This window comes from Tupaia chinensis, unplaced genomic scaffold (genome assembly GCF_000334495.1).
Source record: "Tupaia chinensis unplaced genomic scaffold, TupChi_1.0 Scaffold000622_1, whole genome shotgun sequence".
In the NCBI taxonomy this organism is placed as follows: Eukaryota; Metazoa; Chordata; class Mammalia; order Scandentia; family Tupaiidae; genus Tupaia; species Tupaia belangeri.
The window spans coordinates 8,898,792-8,915,978 of record NW_006160142.1 but is presented as its reverse complement, the minus strand read 5'-3'; the positions used below and the strand labels follow the sequence as shown (position 1 = coordinate 8,915,978).

The 17,187-nt window shown below is 35.1% G+C and overlaps 2 pseudogenes; both read right to left on the bottom strand.

Moving 5' to 3' along the window:
* Window positions 1-12,835: 12,835 nt before the first annotated feature.
* LOC102487485 (heat shock cognate 71 kDa protein pseudogene) lies at window positions 12,836-13,863 on the bottom strand (annotated as a pseudogene).
* Window positions 13,864-14,025: 162 nt separating this feature from the next.
* Window positions 14,026-16,774, bottom strand: LOC102472476 (heat shock cognate 71 kDa protein-like; annotated as a pseudogene).
* Window positions 16,775-17,187: the final 413 nt, after the last annotated feature.

The following is a 17,187-nucleotide window of genomic DNA, read 5'->3' as shown; positions in this document are numbered from 1 at the left end:
AGTCATGCTATGAAGGAGAGGCATTGTATGTCCCCACTTAATATATAGCGAGTGTCTGCACTCTAAAATATATATATATATTTGAAACCATACTGCTTCTGTTGTTATAGAGTCATAAAATTATACAAAATTATAAGACATATTTTGAACATTATCTTTAAAATTCAGTATTTTGAAATTTTGAAAGTTGTTTGTAAACTGTCAAGAATTATGGGTTATGAGCTAAAATTTTTTGCTATGTAAAGTAAATGTTTGTGGAAAAATGTAAAAATAAATAAATGAAAGAAAAAAAAGAAAAATTCAAGAAAATAGTAATAATAACAAATAAATTTAAATAAGTAAATAATTCTTTTAAAAAATTGGCCTATAGTAAATATACTAGGAGCTGCAGGATACAATTAAAATTCTGTTCATTTTCCCACTTTTGTAAGATTACTATATAAATAATTAATTATTATTATTATATTTCATCAGTTTCTATTTACTTTAACTATGAGGAAGGTTAGAATAATCCAGATCTAGTCTTGGGTCAGAGATTGTTTATTTTTTCAGTTAGAGCAAGAATTGAGCACCACAACTCACTCAGTAATTTTTTTCCTATGCATTTTGTGCCCAGATACCTTTGTTTTATAAGAGGGTACTTGTAAAAGGGCTATTGACTACAAACAACAAAATCTGGTTCTTGTAGAGGGCTATTGACAACAAACCTCCCTCAACACAATTTTATTACTTGACATTTCATTAACTAACTTATCTATTAGTAGTCAACCTTTTGATTTATAATCAATTTTCCATTGTTTTCCATAATTTGTTTATCCATTCACTCATTAATGGATATTTGGTCTATTTTTAGTTTCTGTTTATTACGCACAAAGTTACTATTTGTGTACTCAACTAAAGGAAAACATGGAACACATCAGAGGGCCCAGAAACAAATGAGATATAGTTAGCGTGATTTGTGCACTGAAATCTGAATCTTAAAACTGTAACTCACCAGAAAGACTATATAGACAAAAAATTTTTAGTCAGATTAGAAAAGGTATTTATTTTATACTATACCATAAACATCATCCACTAAAAGAAAAAATATTATTAAATGAGACTTTATCAAAGTTAGAAACTTTTCTTCCATGATTAAGTGAATAAAAAGCCTGTTATGTGAGTAAAAAGACAAACTACGAACAAACCATGAGCTCTCTATTAAAAAGAAGAGTAAATTTTTGTAGAAGTGATTGATTCCAAGATGAGTCTGGAGCAGCTTGTGCCTGTAAATAAAAAAAAAATGTTTTGCATGGAGACATGTTGAAAGGGCACAGAAACAGCCTAAAATACTTTCAAAGGGATATGTTGAGCAATGACGTGCAGTACTAGTCTTTCATTGTCTGACTTACTTTACTTGGCATTATATATTTTATATTCATCCACATTGTATCAAATGATGGGTTGTCACTTTTTATGATTGAGTAATATCCCATAGTGTCCATGTGCCACATTTTTCAATCCAGTCATTGGATCTTAGGCACTTAGATTGAATTCATGTCTTTTTTTTTTTTTTCATTTTTCCCATAGTGTGCCTGCACTTACTAGAGAGAGACAGTGAGTGAGTGGGAAAATGAGAATTCACCCCCCCCCCCCGAGGGGATGACCACAATACAATCGCTTCTCCTTCATTCTCCTTTTGGGATTTTGGGCACACATGCTCATGGGCCCACCATGATTTTCAAACTGTCAGGTTTGGAACAGGAACTGGAGTCAGCCATGTGGGGGTCCAGTGTCTTAACCACCACACCACCTGCTGCCCTCAATTCCATGTCTATAAATTGTGAATAATACTGCAGTAAACACAGATGGGAAGGCACTATCTTAACCAAGGACTCTAGATTAACATTAGCAGTAATGACATACTGTCTTTATGTAACTCCTGATGTGAAGCATTGATGGTACAAGTCTTCACTGATTTTTCTATTAAAAAAAAGCATAAATTCAATCTAATGATGAGATACATTAGATAAACCCAAACTGAGGGACAGTCTACAAAATAACTGTCATTCCAAAATATCCATGTCATGAAAGACAAAGAAAGATTTAGGAACTATCATAGATTGGAAAAGACTAAGGAAACATGAAAAATAAATGCAATGTCATTGACCTTAAAAACATTAGTGGAAAAGCTGGAGAATCTGCATAATGTACTTTAGTGTAACAATATTACTTTGTGGGTTATTTTAATTATACTACATCTTTGGAAATGTTAACATTAGAAGAAATTGGGTAAAGAATATATAGTAATATATAGTAATTTTCTTTTTTGTAACATGTCTGTAAAGTTATATGTCAAAAGCAAAGTAGAAATAAACCTACACATAAAAATCATTACAAACAATAAACCTAAGAAAGCTGGTGTAGGTATATAATTAATTAGATCTCAGTAGAGAGAATATTATCAGATAAAGGCATTTCTTTTCAAGAGCTCTAACTTTGTAAATTTTTCTAGTGCACTTGAAAATAATATTTTACAACCATGTTTATAAACACATAACTACACATCTACTAGGGTGACAAAATTAAAATGTGAACAATATCAAGATGGACAATACCAAAAGTTGGCAAAGATGTGCATCAATTAGAAGTTTCATATATGATGTATTTTGCTAACTTTATAACTAAGTATTTAATTTTTCTTCGTACTATTATAAATATTACTTTAAAAATACTTTCTAATCATTTATATCCATTATACAGAAATTCTGTTGGATTTCTTATATTGACTATGTACCCTGGAACACTCCTAAATTCTTTCACCAGATCTAGGGATTTTTTAGTAGACCTATAGATTGTGAATTTACATGTAAATATCAGGTTCTAAATAACTAAAGATTTATTTAATCATTTTATTCTTTTTGTCTTTTATTTCTTTTTCTTGCTTTATTTCACTGACTAGTACTTTAAAAGTAGCAAGAGAGATCAATCATGTTTGCCTTGTGTTTGGTCTTAGTGGGAAACTACTAATTTTTCCTCAGTTGTGTTGCCTCTACTAATGAGCTTGTTTAATTCATGCTTTCTCACTTTTGCTGTGTTTTTTATTTCTATCATTTCTACTACATTTTTACTTTTATTTTTTATCAGTCCACTAAAATTATATATCTAATCTTAAATGTTATTTATCTTTTCTGTAATGGTCTTGTACATACTAATCATAGTTATTTTAAATTTCCAGTGAGATTACAGTGTCTATGTCAGACCTGAGTCTGGCTTTGTTGATTGCTCTGTCTTAATGGCAGTTTAATTCATTTTTTATCTACCTTGTAATTTTTGTTTAAAATAGATATCTTTTATTACTAATGACAGTTGTAATTTATTCTGTTCATGTATATGCTTTTTTTTTCCTATAACACAATAGTTGATTATAGAAGATTTTATTAAATCTTGAAATAAGGAATATAAGCCCTCCAAGTTTGTTTCTTTCTCCCACTAGTGTTAGTCATTCTAGATTCCATATGATATTTAAACGGGTTTGACAAATAATTTTTCTCATAATATCAAGTAATTTATAAAATTAGAACTTCATATTTTAATGTGAAAATGACATGTCAGGGTAGCCCCATGGCCTGGTTGTTAAAGGAGCTAGATCCCATATGGCTGACCATGGTTTGAAGTCTTGATTGAAAAATATGCCAGGAGCACATGTTGGAATGCCCAAAATCTCAATATGGAGAATAGAGAAAAGATTGTGTTGTAACCTTGACCTATTGGGGAGTGCTTTCTTCCTCTCCCCCTCTGTCTGTCTGTCTCCCTGTCTATTTCTCTCTGATAAATGCATATGTTCTTTGACCACCGCAAAGGAAATATAGACATCTCTCCTTTTCCTGGCCCAGGAGCATTCTGTGCCCAAATACAAATAATATACATTACAATAAAGCAAGATAAATCATGTATGGAAATTTCTGTGAAATATTAGAGCTTCCTGGATGCCATAAGAAAATAAGCAAATGTGTTCCTTTAAATATTTTCATTGGAGATTACAGGAAACTCACAAGAACAAAAACAAAATGTCATAATAATAAGCCCTATGTTCTTTACTATTTTAACTCTAGAAACTAGTTCAAGGCCTGCAACCTCACAGTTGGCCAATAAACACTTTCTAAATGCACGAATACATGAGTACATAAAGACACAAAAGAAGTAGGTCTTTGAAAGATTTCAGACACACATAAGCAGCAGATTAATGAATCAGAAACTTTTTTTATATAGAGATTTTTTTCACTTTAGGGCTTGTGTTCTCACCAGAGAAGCAGAGAGAAAGTGGGAAATCACTACTCAGGGAGGACAGCTACACTACAATCTCTTCTTCATTCTCCTCTCAGGATTTGGTGCTGCGCGCGCGCGCGCACACACACACACACATAGGCTGCGCGCGCGCACACACACACACACACACACACACACACACACACACACACGGTGTGACTTTCAAGTCGCCAGGTCCAGGACTCAGATTGTAGTTGGCTACGTCGGTGTCCAGTGCCTTAACTGCTACACCACCTGCTGACCCCAAATTAGGAACACACACACACACACACACACACACACACACACACACAGTGTGAAGTCGCCAGGTCCAGGACTCAAATTGTAGTTAGCTATGTAGGTATTCAGCGCCTTAACCGCTGCACCACCTGCTGGTCCCAAATTAGGAGCAGTTGACATTTAGAATATAAAAATGTTAATCACGTAGAACACTGTAGAGTTCTAAACTTAGAGACTTTTACGCTATTAGGAAAACATATTAAGTGATCTTATTGAAGTATTTTAGACCAAAAAATTATTGGTAAAACATTTTCTTTTATATTTCCTAGAAGAAATTAAGAACGCAATATTGAACATTTAGAAGATTCCTTGTAATGCATCAAACTAGATTACTTTCTTCAATTTAACCAAAATTAAAGTTTTGCTATTAAAGTGTTACATGTATGAAAATATTAGTACCTATAATATAATTTTATTCCTTCTGGAAAGATCTACTATAGATTTTGGGCACTGAGGGGAAAATACTAAACCAAATCAACCAAGTGAAATGAAAATGCAGAGGACAAAGCAAGAGTAAAGACTGATAAGGAGAAGCATAAATTACAAGTAGAATCTTGTCATGTCTATAACTGTATTAACATGAAATGGATGTAGTGTTAGATTCTTCAAGATCTGTTAAAACATATGCTTCTATAAAATAAAGGGATGAAAGTTTGAGTATATTACTTGTGGCAGTACCTCAGCCATGTGAACCCAATTTCATATTTTAAAGCCCCTACATTATTATACACAATTGTTGGTTTTGTACCAGAAACAGAAAGTCAAATATTGATAAAGACTCTCTGGAGTTAAGTAACAATGATACACTAAATCAAATGGAAAATAAATAATAATAATTTCCTATGTGTCTCTTTTCTGTTCTTACTTAAAACACTTACTTTTCAGGGATTACAGCATGACCATGCCCTGTGGAAGGTGCTTTCTCACTTTCTCTCTCTCTCTTTCTCTCACTGTCTCTCTGCATCTCTCCAACAAGTGCATATATCCTCTGGCAAAATTTAAAAACTAAAAACAAAATACTTGTACCTATTAGCACTTATTCAAACATTCAGCAAGTTAATGTCAAGACATCTTTAATGTATCATGTACTGTTAAAGGATTACTTGATAATTACATATATTTCATAATGGCCGTGACTAAATACCAAAGTAAATTTTATATTTAAAGATCATAATGCAAATAATTAACTAAAAATGGAGATTCTAATCAGATTCATAGACCAAATGTTGAAGAGCTGTCATATAGTCACCAGTCATTTAGCTTAATAGTATTTCATATAAAATATTTCTATGGAATATGAGAAAGTGTAGCAAAAAAATGTATCAAGATAGCTAGTTTTGATTGATATATACAGAGAGAGAAGTTTATCTAAAAATTTGTTTCAAACTTCTATGAATAAAAAACATCCATGTTGTCACTCACAAAAATAATCTAATAAAGTTGTATCTAATAAAATCTATTACCATGTGATTTCCTTACATGAAGGGATGTTGTCTTTATGGCACATAGTATGAATTTCAAGAAGAAATTAAGAACGCAATATTGAACATTTAGAAGATTCCTTGTAATGCATCAAACTAGATTACTTTCTTCAATTTAACCAAAATTAAAGTTTTGCTATTAAAGTGTTACATGTATGAAAATATTAGTACCTATAATATAATTTTATTCCTTCTGGAAAGATCTACTATAGATTTTGGGCACTGAGGGGAAAATACTAAACCAAATCAACCAAGTGAAATGAAAATGCAGAGGACAAAGCAAGAGTAAAGACTGATAAGGAGAAGCATAAATTACAAGTAGAATCTTGTCATGTCTATAACTGTATTAACATGAAATGGATGTAGTGTTAGATTCTTCAAGATCTGTTAAAACATATGCTTCTATAAAATAAAGGGATGAAAGTTTGAGTATATTACTTGTGGCAGTACCTCAGCCATGTGAACCCAATTTCATATTTTAAAGCCCCTACATTATTATACACAATTGTTGGTTTTGTACCAGAAACAGAAAGTCAAATATTGATAAAGACTCTCTGGAGTTAAGTAACAATGATACACTAAATCAAATGGAAAATAAATAATAATAATTTCCTATGTGTCTCTTTTCTGTTCTTACTTAAAACACTTACTTTTCAGGGATTACAGCATGACCATGCCCTGTGGAAGGTGCTTTCTCACTTTCTCTCTCTCTCTTTCTCTCACTGTCTCTCTGCATCTCTCCAACAAGTGCATATATCCTCTGGCAAAATTTAAAAACTAAAAACAAAATACTTGTACCTATTAGCACTTATTCAAACATTCAGCAAGTTAATGTCAAGACATCTTTAATGTATCATGTACTGTTAAAGGATTACTTGATAATTACATATATTTCATAATGGCCGTGACTAAATACCAAAGTAAATTTTATATTTAAAGATCATAATGCAAATAATTAACTAAAAATGGAGATTCTAATCAGATTCATAGACCAAATGTTGAAGAGCTGTCATATAGTCACCAGTCATTTAGCTTAATAGTATTTCATATAAAATATTTCTATGGAATATGAGAAAGTGTAGCAAAAAAATGTATCAAGATAGCTAGTTTTGATTGATATATACAGAGAGAGAAGTTTATCTAAAAATTTGTTTCAAACTTCTATGAATAAAAAACATCCATGTTGTCACTCACAAAAATAATCTAATAAAGTTGTATCTAATAAAATCTATTACCATGTGATTTCCTTACATGAAGGGATGTTGTCTTTATGGCACATAGTATGAATTTCAGTTCATTTTTTGATGAGAACTATGAATGAATTGACAACAGAATTTGGCTGTACATCATTCATTCATATTCCAGTAGCATATTAGAGCTTATTTTATAGCACTTGTTAGAAAATATTTTTATTTTCTTTATGTTCCTTTTCTGTTTGTGTTTGTTAGAAAAATAAAGGTGGTGGTAGTATAGGTAGCTTTAAACTTCCAAAACTGTTACTTATTTGTTGATTGGTACTTTTTAAATAAACACTGACTTCCCTATTAAGAATGTTTGCACGTGTGGGTGCTTGTGTGTATAGTGTGTATAGCTGGTTTCTAAATTACTCAATCCTCAAAGAATGTGGGGAGGAGCCAGCAGTTATTGTAATGGCTATGTCGCTGGCCTCCCACGTAGTCGACTGCGGTTCGTGTCCCGGACTCGGTGGCTTAAAACTCACGCTGGGCGCGTGTGCGTTCGTGCCCAAGATCCCGAGAGGAGAATGGAGGAGAAGGGATTGCGGCGTGACCATCCCCCCTGGGGGGTGATTTCTCGCTTTCTGTCTCTATGTCTCTTTCTGTCTGTCTGGCGAGCGCACGCGCCCTACAGTGAGAATCTCTCCCCCCCCCCCAAAAAAAAGAAAGTGGAGATAAGAGGCCCTGATTCTTCACACATTCATAAAGTATAACTTTAAACTCACTCAAAATTTCAATACTAATGGCCTGCCATTGACAGGAAACCTCACCTATAACAGTTAACACACATTTTTCATGTTCCATGTATTATATAGTGATTTTTTTATAATAAAGTAAACTTGAGAAAAAAAGTTATTAAAAATCATAAGGGATAGAAAATACAGTACTGTATTTTCAAATATATTTAGTTAAAAAAATCTAATTTTAAGTGGACCTATACATTTCATACACTCCCCTGCAATGGTGTGGACTTTGGGAAAGGATGGAAACTCTTCCTTCTAACAATGTACTTACCACCAGAAAATATGACTCTGTTGTAAACCGTATTTGTTTGGTAAATATATTTCTAATTCCAATTTAGATACCAAGAAAACAGGTAATTTTCCTTCCTTATATCCTGGCTTTAGAAACTTCCCCTCTTGAGTGTAAGAAACAATCCTCAAAGGAATATCCAGGACACAGTGTAATCTGCATTAGTACAGGGGAAAGAGCCTAGGGAAATGGAGAAAGAGAGATGATGCCTATGTCTAACTCTGGAAGTTTTTTGTTTGTTTGTTGCCTTTGACATGGAGGTTCACAGCTGTCTGTAATTAGTTTTCTTGTTTTGTGTAAGTCATTTTTTTCCCCATGTGGTATGCGATCATCACAGCACTACTTCCAGAAAAAGACCATCACTTCCCAACTGTAATCCAGTGTCACCTCTTCAAAATTAAAGACTGTTATTTGTAGGTCTGTTCATAAAGTCTGTGCCTGTGTAATCTATGTATCTGTCCATACACCAGTGCTGTATCACCTAAACTACTGTAGCCTCATGATGATTCTTGATAGCTGGTGAGATATTGAGTTGTCTTTAAAGTCATGACGTATTTTTCTATACAAAAACACATTATGACTTTTCCAACAGCCCAATAAATTTTCCAACTTTGATGCTCCTCTTTTAGATTGCTTCAGATCTTGTTGGTCTTCTACTTCCCAGAATGTTTTAGAATTAGTTTGGAAATTTATATATAACATTCACAATGATATATGAACTGCTGAGATATTTAAATATTTATTTGGAATTTATTTAAGCTATAGATATATTTGTTAATTAAAATATTAATATTGATATGTTCAATTTTTAACATCATATCTTTTTATCCTGTCTTTTTATTTTTCTCTTGGTGGTATTTTGTAATCTTCTCTGAAGAAGATCTCATAATTTTTTTTTATTATATTAATTCTAGACAGTTGCTTTAAAAAAATCAAGCATACCAGATAAATATGAGGTTCTAATTTGAAAAAGAGTTATAAAAACAGTACATGAAATACCCAATGACTTTCAACATGCTTGTTTAATAGTTAACTTTCATCCTTTTTTTATTCTTTTCTCTGTCATTTGAAAGTTGCAGGCATTATGGCACTTTACAATTAAATATATCAATGTCTGTATCCTAAGAACTAAAACTTTTTAATATTATCACAGTATAATTTTCAAAATGAGAAATCAAACATTGCTACAACCAGATTATCTAAACCTCAGTCCATATTCACTTTTGTTAATTGTTTTAAAAATTACTTTAAAACTACATATCTCCTTCATCTTAGATGAAATCTAGGATCATATATTAGTTTAATTGATGTGACTATAGTCTTCTTTAAGTTTCTCAGTTTTTTAATTTGCTTTAGATTATGCATATTTTCTATAAACCACAGAAATATGTGAATCATTTTCAGTGAATCAGCAGACACATGGAATGGGTTCATCCCAATATTAGTGATGCTAACTTTGGTTGTTTAGAAGCATCTCTCAAACTCTTCTCTGTATTTACTACTATACTGTAATCAACCTTTTTGTTTTTTCCTTTGTCTCTCTCTTTCTTTCATTGATATGAATTAATACATTGTTATCTCATCCAGTGAACTGTAATCTATTGTATTATTATTTTTATTGAAGTTCAGATTGTCTCAGATGTAGTAAGCAGAAATATTTCCAAGCAGGTTTCTAAATTACTTGAAATAGCTTATCACTCTTTGAACCTGTTCTTCATTTTGGTGCCAAAAGATATTCAGGGCTCACTTTGTATTTTTTTTGTTCTGCCCCATCCTAGAATCAATATTTTCTCTGAGGAACACTGATTACCTGTAGGAAAAAATATTATTTAGAAGCGAAAAGAAACATATTATATACACTTTCTCCTTTCTGTATGTTTAACTCCCTTCTCTGACAGTAAAATGCTATCTACCATTATCCTCAACATATTTCCTCATTTAACTGAAACTGTATCCAAAGAATATACTTTCAAAATTTTAAGTGATACCACTCTACAAAGCAAACCTATTAGCTACAAATTACAGTTTAATAATTTTCTAATCATTCTCTTTTTTTCAGTAAATTCTATAACTACTAGTATAAGATACAATCCTACCAAGATATAAAATATTTCTATCCCACACACCAAAAATTTACTCCTTTATTTCCAGGAAATTAACCCCCATAAGCAACACTGTTGTGCTTTTTTAAAGTATAGATTACTTTTACATGTTTATAATTGATAAATAATTGTAATGTTAGTTAACATTATGTCTATGATATCTATTTATGTCATCAGGGTTACCAATAGCTCCTTCTTTTTCATTGCTTAACAGTATGATGTTATATTACTATATTATTGTTTCTTTGTCCATTATCTTGCTTATGACATTTTAGATTGTTTCCAGTTTAAACTAAGTTGACGTGAATAGTCTAGTCCAAATCTTTGTGTGGACATGCATTTTCATTTTGCTGGGTAAATATTTAGGAGTGATTTACTAAGGAGTGGGAAAGATGACTATTTAAATTTGTAAGACAATACCAAAACTATTTCCAGATTCGTTTTTTTTTCTTTTTTTTTTTTTTTAGGTTTTTACCATAGGGCACATGTGCTTTGCCAGAGAGAGACAGAGAGAGATAAAGAAAGGGAAAGTGAGAAATCATCCTTCAGGGAGGATGGCTACACTACAAGTCCCTTCTCATTCATTCTTCTGTTGGGATTTTGAGCATGCATTCATATGTTCCCAGAGTTATTTTCAAGAAACCAGGTCTAAGATTCAAACTGCAGGTGACCATGTGGGAGTCCAGCACCTTAAACACCATGCTACCTGCTGTCCCCTTTCCAGATTAGTTTTAACCTTGCCCAGCTGTTTTAAGAACAGACTGATTCATGAAAAACACTTGAAGGGGCCTAGTCTAGATGGTGCAATTCATAGCTTACTGAACAGTAGTGCTGGGAGCCGTATGGCTGACCATGAGTTTGTATCATCTTTTCAGTTGATCTGACGTGTGCATATGTGCACATACGAGCCTGAGATCTTGAGGGGCTCGAGGACTAAATGATGGAGAAGACGGCATGACCAGACTCTGTGTAGCTGCTTCTCTCTCTCTCTCTCTCTCTTTAATGTACACACATGTACACACATTCTATCATGAGTAAAATAAATAAAGCTTAAGGAAATACTTGAAGATAGGGATTAAACCTCAGAGATTTTGTAAATCCAGAGAATATTCACCAAAACATGAAGATTTGTCTTAACTTGTTTTGTTGTTGTTTATACACTCAAAAATTCACATTGTTAAGCAACAGCTTTGAATATTCCATTAAGTCAGCATTTTTTTATAGCCAGAGGTTTGTACTGAATTCAGTAGGAAAAGTATCAATGCAAGTAGATAACAGTCAAACAGAAACTGTCCGTTTCTCATTCTCTGAGAGGAACTTTTTCCTCTTACCTCTACAGACACCTATAGGAAAAAGTGGTGCATTGCTTAGAGATACTGCTCACCTACTAATTAACATAATTAGAGGATTGAAAATTCCCATGCATGCAGAGCATCTAGGAGGCCATGACCAGTATTTTGACTTCGGTTAAATTAGACTACAACCACTTAAACAAATATTGATATCTCAATTCACTCTATTCAGCATAGGTGACATACTAGTTATGCAACAGTTGAGTGCTTTCTCTAAAAAATAGCATCTATATCTATATGTTAAGACAAGTTATCTTTTCATAATTCTGCAGTGTTCTTGGATTCAGCTGGTTGTTATTGCTGTTGGTCTTTAGTCTCACCTGACAGTTTTGCTGTAGCTGGATGGTACAAGAGGGCCTCACTCATATATCTGGTGGTTAATTGTAACTATGGTCTGGGGTGAGTTGTCCTCCTTCACATTGTCCAATCAGCAAGTTAGCCTGCTGGAATACATGGTAGTAGCAGTATTCTATAAGGACAAATCCTGATGCTCAAGCACTTATTAAGTCTCTCTTGCCTCAAATTTGCTGATTTGTCATTAGCCAAGCCAAGTCACATAGCTAAGGGCTTAGTCAATATGTGGAAGAGTAAATACTAGGAGGTATGACACATTGGGGATCATTAGTCTAATAATCTACTATAATGGCCTAGCGTACGTAAAGCCATGAGTTATTTTGCACCTATTTTTAAATTTTGGCTTTACATACTTAATATATTTTGAGATTTTAGACTTATAGTAAGATCGTACACACAGTTCAGAGAGTCCCTATATACTTTTATCTAATTCCCATAACACTGACATCTTTATTTTGGAAGGATGCCAATTTTAAATAGTTATATTTAAGATGTTGCATTTTTCATTTATAACACAGTGCTTAAAAGTGCAGTGTTAATTTTCCCCATGCACATGTTCCATATTCAAGTATTGAAAATGCCCAATAATTCACTATAGCAGCTGAACACTGCCACAGAATTTGCTACAAATTGGGGATCCTTCAATGTTTTACTGCATGGAACAATGCTATGTAATCTATACTTGAGTTGACTTAATCAACTTCTTCAGTGGTGGGTCCTGAAGAAGCACCACCAGATGGAGAAGCACCCCCTGCCAGGAAAGCCCCTAGGAATGCCCCCAGGCATTCCCCATGGCATGGCTCTTGCCCTCTGGTACAGCTTGGTGATGATGGGGTAACAGACTTTCTCCAGCTCCTTCTGCAGATTATCAGTCTCCTTCTCTGTACTTTGGTTCTTACCAAGTCAATCGATGATTTCATTACATTTGTCAAGAATTTTCTGTTTGTCATCATTGATCTTGCCTTGAAGTTTCTCATCTTCAGCGGTTGCTTTCATGTTGAATGAGTAAGATTCTAATGAATTCTTGGAAGACACCTGTCCCTCTTCTCAACTTCAGCCTTGTACTTCTCAACCTCCTGGTTGTCTTCCTTGCTCAAATGACCCTTATTGTTAGTGACAGTACTCTTGTTCTCTTTTCCTGTACTTTTATCAGCAGCAGAGATGTTCAGGATGCCATTGGCATCACTATTAAAAGTGACTTCAATCTGAGGAACACCACAAGGTGGAGGAAGTATGCCTGTGAGTTCAAATTTGCCCAGTAGGTTACTATCCTTGGTCATGGCATGCTCACCTTCATAAACCTGAATGAGCACACCAGGCTGGCTGTCAGAGTAGGTAGTGAAGGTCTGTGTCTGCTTGTTAGGAATGCTGGTGTTACACTTGATGAGAACAGTCATGACTTCACCAGTAGTTTCAATGCCAAGGAAAAGAGGTGCAACATCCAAGAGCAGCAGGTCCCGAACATTTTCATATTTGTCTCCTGATAAGACGGCTGCCTAGATAGCTACTCCATAAGCAACGTCCTCATCAGGGTTGATGCTCTTATTCAATTCCTTTCCATGAAAGAAGTCTTATAGCAGTTTCTAAATCTTGGGAAATGAGTGGAGCCACCCACCAGGACAATATCATGGATCTGTTACTTGTCTACTTTGGTGTACTGAAGGGCTTTCTCTACAGGGTCCAGAGTGCCATGGAACAAGTCTGCATTTAATTCTTCAAATCAGGCACATTTTCCCCATGCACATGTTCCATATTCAAGTATTGAAAATGCCCAATAATTCACTATAGCAGCTGAACACTGCCACAGAATTTGCTACAAATTGGGGATCCTTCAATGTTTTACTGCATGGAACAATGCTATGTAATCTATACTTGAGTTGACTTAATCAACTTCTTCAGTGGTGGGTCCTGAAGAAGCACCACCAGATGGAGAAGCACCCCCTGCCAGGAAAGCCCCTAGGAATGCCCCCAGGCATTCCCCATGGCATGGCTCTTGCCCTCTGGTACAGCTTGGTGATGATGGGGTAACAGACTTTCTCCAGCTCCTTCTGCAGATTATCAGTCTCCTTCTCTGTACTTTGGTTCTTACCAAGTCAATCGATGATTTCATTACATTTGTCAAGAATTTTCTGTTTGTCATCATTGATCTTGCCTTGAAGTTTCTCATCTTCAGCGGTTGCTTTCATGTTGAATGAGTAAGATTCTAATGAATTCTTGGAAGACACCTGTCCCTCTTCTCAACTTCAGCCTTGTACTTCTCAACCTCCTGGTTGTCTTCCTTGCTCAAATGACCCTTATTGTTAGTGACAGTACTCTTGTTCTCTTTTCCTGTACTTTTATCAGCAGCAGAGATGTTCAGGATGCCATTGGCATCACTATTAAAAGTGACTTCAATCTGAGGAACACCACAAGGTGGAGGAAGTATGCCTGTGAGTTCAAATTTGCCCAGTAGGTTACTATCCTTGGTCATGGCATGCTCACCTTCATAAACCTGAATGAGCACACCAGGCTGGCTGTCAGAGTAGGTAGTGAAGGTCTGTGTCTGCTTGTTAGGAATGCTGGTGTTACACTTGATGAGAACAGTCATGACTTCACCAGTAGTTTCAATGCCAAGGAAAAGAGGTGCAACATCCAAGAGCAGCAGGTCCCGAACATTTTCATATTTGTCTCCTGATAAGACGGCTGCCTAGATAGCTACTCCATAAGCAACGTCCTCATCAGGGTTGATGCTCTTATTCAATTCCTTTCCATGAAAGAAGTCTTATAGCAGTTTCTAAATCTTGGGAAATGAGTGGAGCCACCCACCAGGACAATATCATGGATCTGTTACTTGTCTACTTTGGTGTACCGAAGGGCTTTCTCTACAGGGTCCAGAGTGCCATGGAACAAGTCTGCATTTAATTCTTCAAATCAGGCACAGGTAATGGAGGTATAGAAGTCTATTCCTTCATAGTGGAAATTGATCTCTGTACTGGCCTGGGTGCGGGAGGAGAGAGTATGCTTAGCACATTCACAGGCAGTATGAAGGTACCAGATGGCTCTCTTGCTCTGTCTTGTCCTTCTTGTGCTTGCAGTTAAACTCGGCAATGAAATGGTTGACCACGTGATTGTCAAAGTCTTCTCCTCCCAAGTGTATATCTACAACTGTAGATTTGACCTCAAAAATTCCATCCTGACTAGCAGTTAGCGTAATGGCTATGTCGTTGGACTCTCATGTAGTCGATGTCGGTTCGAGTCCCAGACCTGGTGGCTTAAACTCATGCTGGGTGTGTGTGCATGCGTGCCTAAGATCCCGAGAGGAGAATAGAGGAGAAGGGATTGCGGCATGGCCATTCCCCCTGGGGGGGGGTGATTTCTCGCTTTCCGTCTCTCTGTCACTCTGTCTGACAAGCGCATGCGCCTTTATAGCAAAAACTTCTAAAAAAAGACAAAAACAAAAACAAAAAAACCTCCATCCTCAGTAGAGAGAAAAGACACATCAAAAGTGCCACCTCCCAAGTCAAAAATCAAGATGTTTCTTTCAGCTCCAACTTTTTTGTCTAAGCCATAGGTAATAGCAACAGCAGTTGGCTCATTAATAATTCTAAGCTCATTGAGATCAGCAATAGTTCAAGCATCTTTGATAAATGGTTGTTGAGAGTCATTGAAATAAACTGGTGGTTGGATATCCAGTTTTTCCAGCACCATTTGCTAAAGAGATTTTCCTTTCCTCACTGGATTGACTGGTACCCTTTGTCAAAAATCAGTTGGCTGTCTGTTTGGGAGTTTATTTCTGGGGTCTCTGTTCTGTTCCATTGGTCCGTCTATCTGTTTCTGTGCCAATACCCTGTTTTTTTTTTTTTTTATTATTATCACACCTTTGTAGTATATTTTTGCATCAAGGAGTGAGATACCACCCACTCCACTCTTCTTGTGCAGGATTGCTTTGGCAATACAAGGTCTTTTATGATTCCAAACAAATTGTATGATTGTCTTTTCTAGATCTGTGAAGACTCTCTCTGGCACTTTGGGATTGCGTTAAATATATAGATTTATTTGGGTAGAATATTAATCTTCCAATCTAGGAATATGGGATGTCCTCCACTGGACTGGTGAGAAATGTATATATGTTGGAATATTCACTTTGCAAGCTAAGTGACATACGTGATTGAATGTATAAAAGAAATTGAAATGAAAATATATATTAAAAAATAAGCTGACACAGTAACCACAACATTGGTAGCAGTCTTCACAATTAGGCTTCTGCAATTTCCTTCATCTTGGTCAGAACTATAGATAACACCTCCTCTGGACAGAAACTTCTTGTCTCTTGTATTCTACTTGCACCTTGGGCCTGCCTGCATCTGTTCACCACCATGAAAGGCAGTGCTTCTTATCAGACTGGACAACAGCATCATAAAATCTGCATCCAAGCAGATGCTTGCCATCAAAAACTGTGTTGCTGGGGTTCCTTGCAACTTGTTTTATTGCAGCATCACTGATCATTCATTCGGTATAAGGAAAGGCATCATAGCTTGGAGTAGTTTAGTTTCCCTGATCATTGGCAATTATCTCTAATTTTCCATGCTGGAAGACACCCACAAGGAGTAGGTGGTACCAAGATCAATGCCACCTGAAGTTCCTCTAGACATGGTTGTGCCACAGCATTCTGGAACTTTCATGCTTGCCCTCACTTTGCTTCCCATAATTTTGGCATCGTACATAGCCATGATGCAATGAAGAAAACTAAGAATTCAACATTAGTGCAGTGTATTAACCAAGATACAGGCTTTATTCAAGATGCAGTAGTTTTTATACACTAATATCTTTCTCAAGATTCAAACTAGGTTTCCATATTATTACATATCCTTAGTTTTGTCAAATATAACAGTTCTACATCTTTCCATCTTTCAAAGACTTGGCACTTTTAAAAAGTTGATGAACTATTTTGCAATATGTCTCTCGATTTGGATGTATCTCGTGCTTTTTCATAATTAGTTTAAATATATGAATTTTGGACAGGAATATCACAGGCGTGATGTTGTGCTACCAAATAGATATTCGA